Below are 15,113 nucleotides of genomic sequence, written 5' to 3'. Positions count from 1 at the left end.
TTTTTCACTTGCATTTCACTTTAAAGTGGCAAAGAAGTTCAAATGAGCATAAGGGATTTAGATGCTCAGTTTAAGGACATCTCTGTCTTTGGGAAAAATCAATTCTTGATGATTTGATGAATTGAAAATGAGTTCCAATACATTTCCCTATCATGATTCAGCTACATCCCAGGCTAATAGTAAAGGAAAGTTATCGCCTGCTAGTTCCTTGAAGGCATTCATGGATTTCAGCTCATTTTTAACCTGATAAATATTCACATTACAAAATCTGCATAAATTTTTCCTGGCACTTGGAGTTTCTTATCATTCTTACCTGAATTATCTTTAGTGAGACAAACTTGAGTGTAGATTCCCTGCATCTTAGGGTGGCACTTTGAAACTTCAGTACATACTGTGGAATGTCCACAACTGGCTGTTATTCTCTTCAAGGTCTACAGACTATGCCCCAGTGAGAAGAGACTGTGATTTACCCCATAAATTATCATGACAAATCTACAGCCTTATGAATAATACATAGGAAGGATGGGATGGGATATCTGTTGTCGTTTCTGTGGATGTTACTAGTAACCCGTGAAGTCACTCCTCTGGGGATGCTGTTCTGAAGAAGCATGATGCTAAGGTTGCAGAGCATCTTGCTTGGCATGTAGAATTGCTGTTTATAATGCAGGTTGAATTTGCCAGCACATGCACAGTTTAAAAAAATAAAACTAAATGTAGAGACAGAAGTAGAAACAGCCTTTGTGCTGGGAGGAAGAAGGAAAAATGATGATACCATAACATGCTTCTTGGCAAATAATCATTTAGGAGATATTAAGAAAATAAGTGCAATATGACATGGAAGTGATCAATTTTTTTTGTTTAGTTTTGCCCTAAGGGGAATGTCTTTTATTCAGCCATGCGGTTGAATAAAATATGAACCACCCAGTTTTGCTTCGTACTTCTGTGTTTTTATTAAAATGTTCAAGGTTTAAAACTTCATAAATTGGTAAAGGAAAAAAATGAATCTAGGGATGGCACTGTTTCAATCCAATCTGTACAATAGCAAGAGTAACACCAGGACTGCAGGAACACATTTGTTTAAACTCATATTGCTGTGACAGAGAGGTTCTACTCAAAAAGTCCATGACCCCACTGTCCAGAGGCAATCAGTTCTCCCAAACTTACTGCATACCCTTGCCTCAGTATTGTCTATATCTCATTGCTCTGAATCTTTGTTTTATTCAAACTGGGCTGTTTACTAATACGGGTGTGTGATTGCTGTAACTAGAGGGAGCCTCTTAAATTAGGGTCTAACATGGGATTTACTTTTTGGAGCAGATAAAAGTATAGTGCTTTCTGGTCAGTTCTCTTCTGCTCTTTATAGGTGAAAACACTCTGGATTTAGATATACATGGAACTAATGTGATAGAGAAGATTATTAACATTTTGTGTTGGATCATTAAAACTGTATTTCTCTTTGTGACTGTTGAGTAAAAAATAGACGGAGTGGACACAACACTTGAGTTCTTGACAAATTTCATTCTAGCTATTTGCTGTGACGTCACCAATCAGAAGATGTGTGCATAGAACATAAAAATAGATATTTAAAAATTAGGAAAATATAAGTGGTCGAAAGTCATTAGTTAATCCCTTTTTCTTTCTCTCCAACAAAAGTAATGAGATTGGCTTTGGTATTAAAAGATCATTCTGGTTGGAAAGGACCTTAGTAGGTCATCTAGCCTAACTTCCCTCTCAAAAAGCAAGATCAGCCCAAGTGTTGTAGAATTTTATTCTTGTGAGGCTACGTGATGAATTTAAGAAAAAAAATCAAACCTTGATTCCTTCTCTGGTATTCCATGACTTGTCATCCATACTGATCGAGAAGGAACCTGAAGTCTTCCTGCCATTTTAGGCTAGGCTGACATCACAGAGCTCACAAATGTTCTATCTTAAGCTTAAATGTGTTGGTGCCCCAGAAAGACACCGTGAAAGGTAGTACTCAGCCCTTTTCTGTTCTGAAGAATTTTATTTTGTGAGAGTTTAAATCTCCTCCAACCACAGAATAAAACCTTTGGACAATTTTAGCATCTCTCTCCAGGTTGTTCTGTAGGGAAGAGAGGTCCCTATTGGACCTTTGACATCAAGTTGTCTGGCAAAGCCTAAGCACATAATTAACCTGAGCAAAACAATGGGGGGCACACATTACATTCTGATGTGTGTGGGTAAGATCATGATCAGATTAAATCAAAACAATAAATGGACCCATCCAGATATCCACATCTCTACTTTTTGCCCAACAGCAGCTGCTGAGAATAGTTTAATTCTGTTTGCAGTTTAATCACCAGCATGTTTACAAAGGGAGGACAGTATTTTTATGTATCTAGCAAGTAAATTTATCAAAGACAAATGTAAGTTCAGAAACAGAGTCTGCTCACACCCAGGTTCAGCAGACAGGGTCAGGGGCATTAAAGGTATTAGAAGGATTAAATGTGCTAGCTGAGAGAAAGCTTTGAAGAGTTTCATTAAGATTGAGAGAGATGAATAATATTAAGCCTCATGATCATACATGTCATTTTGGGAGAGAGGGTATTAGAAATGGAAGCAAACATCATTAACAGCAACTAAAGGAACAGTTTCATCTGCATGCATAAATATTTTAGCCCTTGCTTTTCCTCTGGGTAGGTCGTTAAAGAAATGCTTGAAAAAAAAAATAATAAAAGAAAGAGGATGAAACATTCAGCCTAAAGGCGTTCAACTGGAAAAATGAGTGCAAAGTTAAGGAATGTAGGCAGAAACAAGAGTAAAGGGCCAGCCTTTGTTCACTTTGAAAGAAGTGTTAGGTTTGTGATGTTTGTACAAACAAGGAACCTGGCTGTGCTGTATCAAGGCTGAAGGTTCTGAATGGCAGTATATAGATGAGATTTGTTACTGCCTTGTGACATACTTTAAACCAGCCTGCAGATACACTTGGACCACTGACTTTAATGTGTGATTGGGAGCAAAGCTTGAGGATGTGATTTTTATAGATGATTGCCCAGAGATACCTCATCTGGACTTTTGCCTTTGAAAAGCACCAACAAGCTGGTTAAAGTGAGTAGAGATACAATCTGGAAAGTTTGGGCTTCTTACCACTTAACTCATGAGGACAACGCAGGGCAAGAAACCATCAAGTTGAAATTCTTTTTCAGAACTAGTAGCAGAGATATCTCCCAGTAGCCTCCTTGATGCGTCAGAAAAGTCACTGTCTTGTCACTGTTCCAAAGCTTGAAAAGGATTGTCTTTGCTGTAGTAAAATGCAAATCAGCTTGACCAGGCTTACATCCACAGCAAGGTCTCTTTTGGAAATGGCAATAAAACGTTTTGCAAGAACCACCTTCTCTTTTCCCTGTCACGAATGAATATCAGTTGAGAGTGATGCTGCTCTATCTGTAAAGTCAAAGCTGGCAGGTAATTTATCACCTTACATTAAGTTGACTCATTAGAAACTATGGAGGCTAGACATTCGTATCTTTCCTGTTACTCTCATTTCACAAAGCTTCCTGTCCCTCTGCTTTGTCCTTTGTTGCTAAATTGCAATTATCATGGATCTTTGATCTCTTCACCTGCAGGTGACCCACTCATCTGTCACTACGGAGATTATTTAGGCAGTAAAAATCCAAGACTTTCTGCAGATTAAAATAACCTTTAAGGCCTTCACCTGATTGTAGAACAGCCATACAGGTTGCATCAGGAGGCTGGAGGTGACATTGCCAGCTCGAAGCAGTAAATGATCTTTGCTGATTTAAAAATCAGATTTGATTTCAAGTAGTACGTGTTTGTGGCTTATACAAAATTTTCCTTTTCAGCTTTTGTTCATGTCTTCTTTGTTCTTTTATTGTAAATGGCAGCAATTGAATGGCCAGACATTATCATTCTATAGGAAATGCTAAAAATCACAAATAACCTGTACCTCAAGTTGGTTTGTTAGAATTGGACATGTAAGTGGACAGTATCTGTCATTTTGTCCTAGTCAGCTGGAATGTGTGCAGTGTATCCAGAGCTTTCAGCTGGATTTGCTGTACATGGACTGAATAGCTTGACAGCATGAAGATGGTATGTCTATTCAGCATTTCCTAACAGCATGGTACTTATTAGAGATCTGGGGTACAACTGATTTGGATAGTTGCTGTGAACCTATCAAGGTTTTTCTGGATGTGAATCAGACCTGTTAAAGCTGTAGTGCAGGCTGAGTATACAGAAAGGCCAGAGAAAAGTAGAGAAAAATCCACTTGGGCTCATTTCTACAGTGAAAAAATATAACTTGCCTTGAATAATGACTATTTCTTCCCTCAATATCAGCTTCAACAATTCCATTTTGAGTTCAATTTCATTTATCAGAATTCATTTTTACCTGCAGCGAGTTGTGTTTCAATCTACAACTTAGAAAAGAATAACAAAGAATCCAGCACTGAATTCTGCTGTCTTACAGATGCTAAAATGGTCAGAGAGCACAATTCTATCCTTATGAGAGATTTTTTAATTTATTTTTTCTTTCTTGTTTTTATTTTTTTAATTTTTCAGCTTAAACTTCATTTTTGAGAGAGCAATACATAGTGGTAACTCTTCAAAATTTTAATTGAACATGAAAGTTGCTATTTGTTCACACTTCACCACTGAAAGGGGCAAAAGGGAGGCAGATCAGAAATTACCATGTTTATGATGCATTGCTAATGAATGTGAAATGCCATCCTCAAGCAATTTTCTTAAGCTCCGTGCTTAGTCTTGGCCATTTATAAGTTCTTCCATGGAATGAGTCCTGCACTACTGTAGTGCTAGCACCAGCCATGTTTATTCTGCAATTTACACTGAGGTATCTCAGATATTTGAAAACCTGGAATTTCCAAATGCAAACATTTTGTGCCTGGATCTGAGTAACATTCATATTTGGGAAGAAAGGGGAATGGTTATGATAACAGCATGCAATTGTACAGGAATCTGTACCCAGAGTTGTACGTTTGATTATTTACAGGGAAAATCCAGCCCTATTATCTTATAAGTGCCCACTGGATTTGATGAGGAGTAATACAAATCAAGCATATGCAAACAGTAGTGCTTATAGCTGTAGGAGTGTTCTAAAGCAGTATGGTTGGAAGAAACTACTTCTAAAGTAGCAATCTACAGAGGTCTAGGCTCAATTACTAAGGCTACAGTAAGTCCTAAGCATTACCTCCTCACTTTAAAGCCCCTAAAGCTGAAGAATTCATAACTTCTGGTGTAGGAGTGGAGTACCTTTATGAAGGATGTTGTGCCACTGCAGCTGAACCCCGTCTGCACTGAAGTCATTGAAGTGCTGGCTTTGGACCTGAAGCCTCTTTCTGCTTCAGGAATCATTGATATTCATGTAACTGGACAGTCACCAGTTTTCCATCAACTCCTTTAGCTGTCCCACCACACAAGGATGTAAGTAAGTACCAGTGGTAGCACAAGGCTGAGGGTTAAGGCTTGCACATGTTGAATGGGAAGCTAAAATTAAAAAGACAGTGATTGTCTTCTAAACTGTGGCACACTTGATGTTCTTCTCATTATATAGTGTTGAATTTGGAGTAGTCATGAACTTCTGATCCCCCCCAGTCCAGAGCATTGCTACTGTTATGAGCTCTGGAAACAAGTGTGGATGTGGGTAGGGACCTGGAGAAGACTGACTTGCCTCTGTGTGTTGCCTGCAAACTCTGTTCAAGAAGGACACGTATCTACTGGGCTCCTGTTAGAAAGGCTTGTCAGAGGTGACAATGAAAATTTCACACTTTGCTTGGCAGTGCATCTCATGGCTATTACCCTTTTGGAAATGAGACATGTACGAGAATGAAGCAGCTGTTATTTTCTTCTGAGGCAGATACTGTAAGGCACCTAGCATCAGCACAACTATTTAGGCCATTTGTGCTGAGCTGCACCATCCGCACTGTAATAACACTTTGGGCAGCCTTATGCAATAAGGGCTGCAATAAGGTGTGAAATAAGGATTTACTGGTGTAACTTTCCAAATGCAGTCTCACAAAGGAGTTCATTACAGTTCCATTAAAGCTGTGGAGTTAACATTAAAACAGCCAAGAAATGAAAAGAAAAAAAATTAAAGCTCCTGCAGTGGCATTAAGTCGGTCACACTGCACAACTAACATTTACTGTTTCTTGCTCTGGGTCAGATTGTACAACCGTCACTGTTGGCACAGTTGCCTGACTATAGGCATAGGACCTGCAGGTCTCAGAAGCTGTCAGCCCATAGGATTAGGAGCTCTGCCTAAGTGGAAGAGACTTTGTTCAGATTGGTGAACACCATCCATCTTTCACAGTCCCCAGCTCACAGTATGGCTGGAAGGTGTGGAGTGCAAGGAACTTAATTGGGTCAAACATTTCAATTTGTATCAGAAAGCCATTTAAAAAGGAAAACGCTGCTTGTGTATCTCTGAGGGCATCCACTTTGCTCCCGTCAGTGCTGGCTCTCCTATTGATTTCTAAGTGCTTTCAGTCTTGGCCTCCAGCAGATCTAAAGGGACATTTCTTTTTCAAGGAAGCCGTGATTTATTTTCACATAAACATCTTGATTTGTCTGAAGATATTGAGGAATTTTTATTATTATTGTTCTTGAAAATATTGTAGGGAAGATGTTTTGAAATGAAGAAAGCATTGCTTTTGTATATTTTCTGAGCTGTGACACATTTTCAGAGCCAACATGCAGAAATGTCATCAGTTCACTGTAAAGATAGGTTGGAAGTTGATGGAAATAAACAGTTCTATGAATTCATTAAATCAATTTCTTCCCTAGCTTTCCATATGTATATATTTTCAAATGCAAAATTTTTATCCACAACTGGGATGGGAAACATTTTCCTTTTGCAGCAGATCTCATAAGATGGAAAAGCTGTTGGCAGACCATCAAGTCTTTCCAGGATAAATAATAATCTTTGTGTCAAATTTCAAGAAACATCTGGAAATCTATTTTAAGCTATGCATCATCACTTTCCTGTTTTATTCTTCTGTATTTCTGCCTGTCTTTGCCACCCTAAAAATCTGAAAGATGAAGTCATTTAGATGTTCAAATGAATGTACAAACACAGCCATCAAATTTAGGCAACTTTATTCGCTTTATTAGCAAAGTTTTCAATATCATGTCTGTCTTCCTCGTCCTTCTGTAAAACCTCTCACAGGAGTAATAAGGAAACTAATCCCCATATATGAGAAACTAAAAGCATTTGCAGCAATATTTCTTACATGGGGAAAGCACGGGCCTATAGTCTAGGAGGGTTTGGATGTTTTCTGGTTCTGCCACAGGCTCTGGTTTTGTCTTTAGGCAGGTTCTGTGATCTCTGCTCCCTGCTGTTTTAGGAAAGTGACACATAGCTTTTGAGTTGCCTATTGATCTTTTAGATCTGTGACATAGGATTGGGGTGAACTGTGGGGAGTTAGTCTCTGACTTTAGGGGTGTCCCTAAGTCCCATGTGGATACATGACACAGTCACAAATATTGATTTTTATGTGCAACCTTCAGTGAAGGCTACAAAACTGAGGCCATAGAAATTTAATGTATTCAAACTGCAGTGCTATGTGTAAGAGGATATGATTTAAGGTAATGCATTTTAACACAGCATTATACACTTGCCAAAATGATTTTCCTTATAGTTATAGTCCTGGTTTTAAATGACAGAACATCAAGACACATCTTGAATTAACTTGACTGAAAGCGTTTCTGTGATAAATAGCTGGTGCAATGGTGCGGGGTGCAACTGACCCAGGCTCTGCAATGATATCTTGTTTGCCTCATGTCTTGAATATTACTGTGGATACTGTGGGGTGGTAAAGATGATGGCTTGAATCATGAATAATGTTTTGGTCTGGGCGTTGCATATCTACTTGCAGATGAACAAGAGGGAGGAAGAATCCTCATAGCTGGATATAGGTGATATTTGGGGCTGGTGGTAGAAAGACAACATGGATTCATAGATATTCCAAGTTGTAAGGGACCCATAAAGATTATGGACTCCGTCCAACTCCTGGCTCCACAATAGAGATGGTGCCTCCAGACTTTGACACTTTGTAAAGGGAGAAGGCAGCTGTCCTATATGGTACCAGTTGCTCCAATAACATGATAGGAGTCTCTGGGAGGCACATTCCCCACATTCTGAGTGAGAGGGACAGAATTTGGTGGGGGAGTGGCTGAGGAATGCCTTGCCTGGCAGCTCTGTGCATTCAACCTGAGCTATGCCAGGGAGTTCAGTTTCAGAGGAAAACTTCCCTTGAAGCACTGCTTCACCAGAATGTTCTTTTCAGGTGTAGCATCAGGGCTGGGACCATGGTGTTCATGTACCCCCTTCCACAGGGTAGAGAAACCTGCCTTCAGCACAATCCTTTTCAAATCAACAGCCCTTAGAGAATGCAAGGAAATCCAAGAAAATATTAATTACAACCAAAAGTACAAATGCAGCAGTCAAGTCTTTTGGAAGAAGAGATTTATCTGACTAAGCAGCATTATTAATTATCAGTTTATCAGTGGCTTGACATAAAATACATAATTATATTGGTGAATCATTTAATAATTAGGGCACAAGTTAATTGCCATCAATCACCAGCTGAACAAAATCTCCATGAAGCAAACAATGGCACCCCAATGGAGAGGCAATTTTAGCATATTTCTTCAATTAATAAAACCAACATAATTACAGTGGTCGACAAGTGTGCATGTGATTATGAGAAGGAATGAGTAAAAAGAGTTTTGACGAACTAGTGGCAGTAAATCATCAAGACTGAATGATTTCCTGAAATACTTTTGTATTGAAAAAAACCACAGTCTGAAAAAATTAAAAAGAAAGGAACATATCAAAAATAGGACTGGAATAGAAATGAATGGATGTTACTGAGTTATTCTCAGCACACCTGTGGGGAAATGAATGAATAACTGCTTCTAGAGAGTTGCTTGTTTTTTTGTTGGGGGAGGAGGAAGATGTTGTTGGTCTTTTTCTTAATGATGTTGCAACTCATTGTCTGGATAGGGAATTTGGGCACTGAACCACTCCAAAAATGGATGGTACTGCCAAGAAGAATTCTGAATTAACTGCTTTCTGCCACTCAGCCCCATCTTCTCATATGACAGTTTCTAAAAATTGAATGCTTAGGAATCTTTCCCTCCTAGGTTTTGAATCTTGATTTTATTTATTTATTTTTTTAATTTTGTTTGGCTTAGTGAAGTACTTAAAAAATGATAGCTGAAGCATAAAATATGGGACTCCAAGAGCTGAGAATAAGAAAGCAATCACACGTGTTGCCAGCTTGGCAGTAGGTGCAGGGACTGTAACATGGAACACGCCAGGAAGTGGTGCTCCTCCAGTCACGGCTCTGTGTCACATCTAATTCCCTGAGTCCCCACTGTCCTTGGTTTTAACTGACAAGAGGTGATGTCACAGCCGGGTAAACTCAGACAAACTGGCTATTCAGAAGCGATTAGCAGAGAATTCAGTTTGTTTTCTTTCCAGTGGTTACACCTCCATTATGAATAAGTAGCAAACAAAGGAAAATTATTTAGATTTATTCAATTTATTTTTCAGTAATTAAAGTGAGAATGAGACCACTTTCACCTGTACTCAATAGGAGAAGCAGGCAACAGAGAAGCCCTGTAGGCTCATGGTTGTCCTTTGGAAGAGTCTGTTTTTATTCTGAATGCAGAATATGGCGAGGCAGCTTATAAAGCTCAGTCAAGTGTTTGCACACATGGAGTGAACCCAGGGAGGAGAATCCAGATCAAGTGAAATGGGACAGATTTTCATAGAATTGTTAAGATTGGAAAAGACCACTGAAATCATCTAGTCCAACTTCAGCCCACCCCCAGCATGTCCCTCAGTGCCACATCTACACATTCTCTGAATACCACCAGGGACAGTGACTCCACCATCCACCACCACAGCCCAGGCTATCTTCCCACTGTTGGCACTCATTGTATAAAGATCTGTACAAATACAGGATTGGAGATCACACAGAGTCAAAGTAAGAACACTCTCTTTTGAGAGGAATTGTCTGTGGCACTCTGTCACCATGCTGGGACTACAGCACCACACTTCTGCCATGTCCAAGGTGCCTTCCAGTACCTATGCAATGTGAAAAGCTTCTTAGTATGAGTGGAGGTCACAGAATCCATCATTATTAATTGGACTGTTCTTGGGTAATCTTTTAATTTTCCTCAGCTTTGTGCAAAGGTACAGAATAGGAGAAACAGAAGGAAAGAAACTACAGCGGTTATAGAGCCTCAGTCCAATTAGACTACTTTCTGATATTTTAGATAGCAGAGATTAATGTGAAACGTAGACAGAATATTAATCATCCAAAATTGGCCTTAACATTTAAATCAGAATACTAAAAATCCAGCTGGGTCAACCTGTTTCAGATAAGAACTTTCCTTATAAAAATCCTCAGCCATTTTCAAAGCTGTCCCTTAGCAGAGGTGATGGTATACATTCATCTGTGAGGACTGGAAGTCTTAGGAACCACTGGCTGGTAGGTGTTCCATCACTCTCTCCTCAGGCAGAACTTGTCCTTTTGTCACTGACATTAATAACAATAACCATTATATTAATTCCAGTCATTAATTGTTAAAGTGTCCTAAACATTGTCATTTTATGATGACAGAAAAGATCAATTTGAGTGGGTTGGACTGTTCACTCTTAGATGACATGTGGGTGAGCAGTGATGTTACTGCGACACATGGAGTGGTGGGTTAGGATTCCTTGGCTCACTTGAAGGTATCTTGAGCAGAGTGTGAAAAAAAAATGAGGAAGAATTTGTCCCTAGGTGGCAGCATGGATGAATGGGCTAAGGGTTAGTACTGTACTTGGGGTGAGGAATGGCATGGAAGCCATGCAGGGAAAATAGAGATCTGTAGTTAAACTGGAAGGATGTATTGAGAGGGAACCCAAAAGCTCCTGTCCTGAAACTGTGCCTAATGGCTTGAGTGATGGAATACGATTATTATTATTGATCTGAGGCTAATGTTGAATGAGGAGATGCTGTAAAAGTGCTGGAGAACAAAAATGGGAACATAATTTGGAAAAGGAAATAATACGCAATTCAACAATGTGATAGTAAGGTGCTCTGCTTGGCCTGAACGATGTGGAGTGCAAATGCAAAGAAGAAAATAGGCAGGTACTATTTCTAGGATAGTGGGAGAAAGGATAAAAAATAAAGCAGTTTCAGACCATGAAAATAATACAGATCTCATTCTGAGACATAGATTAGGGAGGTTTCCTGCAGGATGTTTGTATAACCATCCTTGAGAATCGGTAAGGCCTCATTGTGTTGTCAGGTTTTTAGTTTGGAAACCATATTTTGTGTGGTGCAGCCTAGAGAAGTGACAACCAAAGGCAGACGTGTGCATGGCAATCTACTAGACAGAAGAAGGGAGAAAATTGCTCCCCCCATTCCTTGTGAAAAGGACAAGATGCAGTGAGCTTAAATTGTAGATAGATATTTCTGTTAGACACCAAGAAGTGCTTTCTAGCAGTAAGTTAGTCTTGCACTGGAAATAACTGCTAGGGGAGCTTGATGATTTACCATCGCTGAGGCCTTGAAGAATGATGAGTGCACTGAGACCTGATGGGCAGTGCAGAGGCATCAACAGAGCTCAGGGAGGGTGTGAAGCTCACTCAGAGTGCCTCTCTCCCTCTTCCTCCATGATTCAGTGATCCAGCACAACTCTGAATTTGGAAGGTGGTGGGAGAAACTTGTTCCTGCAAAGCTTCTGGTCCATGTTTTGCATATCTAAAGGCTACAGCTCAGCTCTTGAATGTTTATTCCAGAGTTGAACTCCTGAAGCTTTCTTAGTGTGGCAAAGCTTCATCAAGCACTCATGCATGTAGGTGGGAAAATTAGCTAGCTAATTAACTGGCATTCACAAATGGGTTGAAGAGAGAACAGAAATCAGCCACTTTGGAAGAGCAGAGAGATTCAGACTCACATTAAAACCTCCACTAAGACCATTTCATCAGTGTCAGCACAGGGCAGAACAGGCCCATTGGAGGCAGCCTGTGTGGTACACTTTGATTTGTTTTTTTTTTCCAGAGCAGAAGCCAGAAATGTCTGAATCAAACATGCAAACTTGTCTGAGAGCCCTACAGACACACTTATTCAGAGAAGAGTATCCACACCCCATCAACCCTTCATTCAGCTACATGCAGGAAGAAAGTCATGGGGAGGAAAAACAACTATGGATCTGGGGTCATCAGATCAACTCCTTGTCAATCTGAAATATAATCAGCTTTATTCTTAGAGGCATGCTCATCTGTCATTCAGGTTTTGTGTTCAGAGGATGGCAATTAAGAGCTATTAATGTGAGAAAATCATTGATCCAATCACTGTTTGTGCCTGATTTGCACAGGCATTAACCTAGTCTGGCTTGCTCCATGAGCATGATTCAGTTATGCAGATAATAATAATGATGGTAACGACAGTAAAAATAGTGAGCACTTATTTCTTGAGCAATGTATGTATCTATTTATAAAGACACATCGCACTATGTTAAAAATGTTTGAGAAATTACATTTTTTGCTTTGTGAAATTCTGAATTAGTTTTTATTTCACAGACATAAGCAAGTGACTCTTTTTATCCTGCTTTCAGGATAAAAATTTCAATTCCTCCATATTGTTTTTCTACTTCTGTAGGCTTAAAAGAACAAAACAAGAAGAACTTTTTTCCTTTCTTTCTCAAGGTTCTTTTTCCAGCTGTTTCTTAGAGGAAAATGTTCTTGAGAGATGCTACTATTAAAAAGAAGCAAAGCAGTATGAAATTACAAGAAAATAATAATAATAATTTTAAGGCAATGTAAAAACTAGACAAGATGTAATAAAGACTTGTGTCAATTAAAATTCTTAGAAAAAATAGAATTAGCCTTATACCTTCCAGATTTGAGTTCTCCTTTATATGCTTAGGGATTGGAAGAATTTCATGCTATTTCTTATGGGACTGAATAGCAGTCTGCAAATTTGTTATTCTGTCCTGATTTAAGATCGGAAGACGATACCAAATCCAGCTGACACTGCAGAACTAGGCCAGCAGTGTACTAAAATGTTATTTGGTGATGAAACAACACCTGATCTGTAAAAATATCAAAACTAAAGCTCTCCACCCTCCCCGCACCTGTGATTTAATATCTGTTTAAGTGTTTCCCTACTTTCTCTTCATCCCTTAAAATATCCTTTCCCTAAACTCATAACCTATGATTAGACCCCAGGCTTAAAATTTTGCAGATGCTTCTGCGCTTTACTGAACTGAAGCCATAATGAGCATTTGACATCTAGGACTATTTCTGCAGTTAATAACAATATGTGATATGGCATAGGAACTTTCATATCCATCTTGCTTGGATAGAAGACAAAGCAAGCTCAGGGGAAAGAAATCATAACGCAGTAATATCTTAGAGCGTGGTAGAAAAAAGCAATGAAAAATAGTGACACAGCTAATGCCTCTTTGTGCAATTATTCCCACTTTTATAAGTTTGCCCCAATGTGAAAGTTTTCTCCTTTAAAATGGGCTGGCAAAGATAATCTATTAATTCAACAGCACTGGAAAGTTAACATTTTTTCCCTTCATTAGCAAGTTCAAAATTGCATTTTATTTCCATTTTGATGAGATTTTTATGAGTTAGAAGAGATGAAGTTGAACCCCAGGAGCTTAATGGACCCAGAAAGATCGCAGATACAGGATTGAATTCAATGAACCGTGAGGAGTTTAGTAAATTAATTAAATTTAAGAAAATAATGATTTTTTTGTCTGCTGGATTAAAAATGCTAAAATGCAATGAAAAGTTAATTTAATGCTAAAACTTTTTCCCTAAACTTATTTTGCATTGATAATAAATAATTTCTGCAAATCTTAAACAGGCAGAAAAGACTTTTAGAAAAATAATTATTAAACTATTTCCTGATTCCCTACTGTATCCTGAAATCATTTCAATCTAAAAGCTGTCATTTAGAAATATGAGTAGCCCATTTTTGGGTGTCTGTAGGGCTTTTCAGACCCACATCACCTCTGCAATTCTTTGCTTGTTCATGTTGCTAGAGCAGCTCAACTGGTAAGAAGTGGCTGCTCATCTCCTGATGTTTGTAGCTCAACATGTTCACTTGTGAGCATGGGAATGGCATCAAGCTGTGCGAGGGGAGGTTTAGGTTGGATATTTGGAAAAATTTCCTCTCAGATAGAATGGTCAGGCACTGGCACAGGCTGCCCAGGGATGTGGTGCAGTCACCATCCCCGGAGATACTCAAGAAATGTGGAGATGTGGCACTGAGAGATGTGGTTTAGTGGGCAATAGTGATGGTAGGTGGACAGGTGATCATGGGGATCTTTTCCAACCTTAATGATTCTATGATTCTATGTCTGTAAGACAAAGCCCTGAGGTTATGAACTAAAAGACTTTACAGGGACAGGAACTCTTTACTCCCTTTCCAAGTGAAAAGGATGAAGGATTTCAGTTTGCTTATTAAACTGGTAGCATAGTTTGTTACATCCTGATATAAGGTACTTCTGTGTTTGGCTCCTCTCAGTTACCCCTTTGCAGCACTTACACTGAATGGCAGGCTCAAGAAAAATACTATCTCTAGAACTGTCTTCATGCACTTTTTAAAGACTTAAAAGCCAAAATAATACAAAACCCCAAACCCAGAGATTGATACTTTTTTTTTTTTTTCCTATTCTATTTTTACAAACTTTGTCAGTGGCATTAAAGATCCAGCTCTTCCCATGTCATTGTTCTGTGTGGTACTGAAGCAGACACAGACAATTTCAGCAATCTAGCAGGGGGTGTTAGTGTCACCATGAAAACAGTTGATTAGAAAAGCAAAATCAAGTTAACTTCTCTTTCTGTTTTACATACCACTGGAAAGAGTGACATTTCAGAAGTCTGATATTATTAATGATGTGACAGATTCAGATGTAGCTATTGGAGGAGTATGACTTTATCCTGCATTCAAAGACAATGCATGAATTTTCTTTAATGATTGGCTTTGTTCTGTGATTAATGACCTGCCACTCAAGAGCAGCTAAACAATCATCAAGGCATGGCATCCCATGAAAAAATTGATCAGTGATTGAGAACTGGTGTGACTGAAAACAGAGGGGAAAC

This window comes from Tetrao urogallus, assembly GCF_951394365.1.
Source record: "Tetrao urogallus genome assembly, chromosome: 8".
Lineage (NCBI taxonomy): Eukaryota > Metazoa > Chordata > Aves > Galliformes > Phasianidae > Tetrao > Tetrao urogallus.
This window is presented reverse-complemented; position numbering follows the sequence as displayed.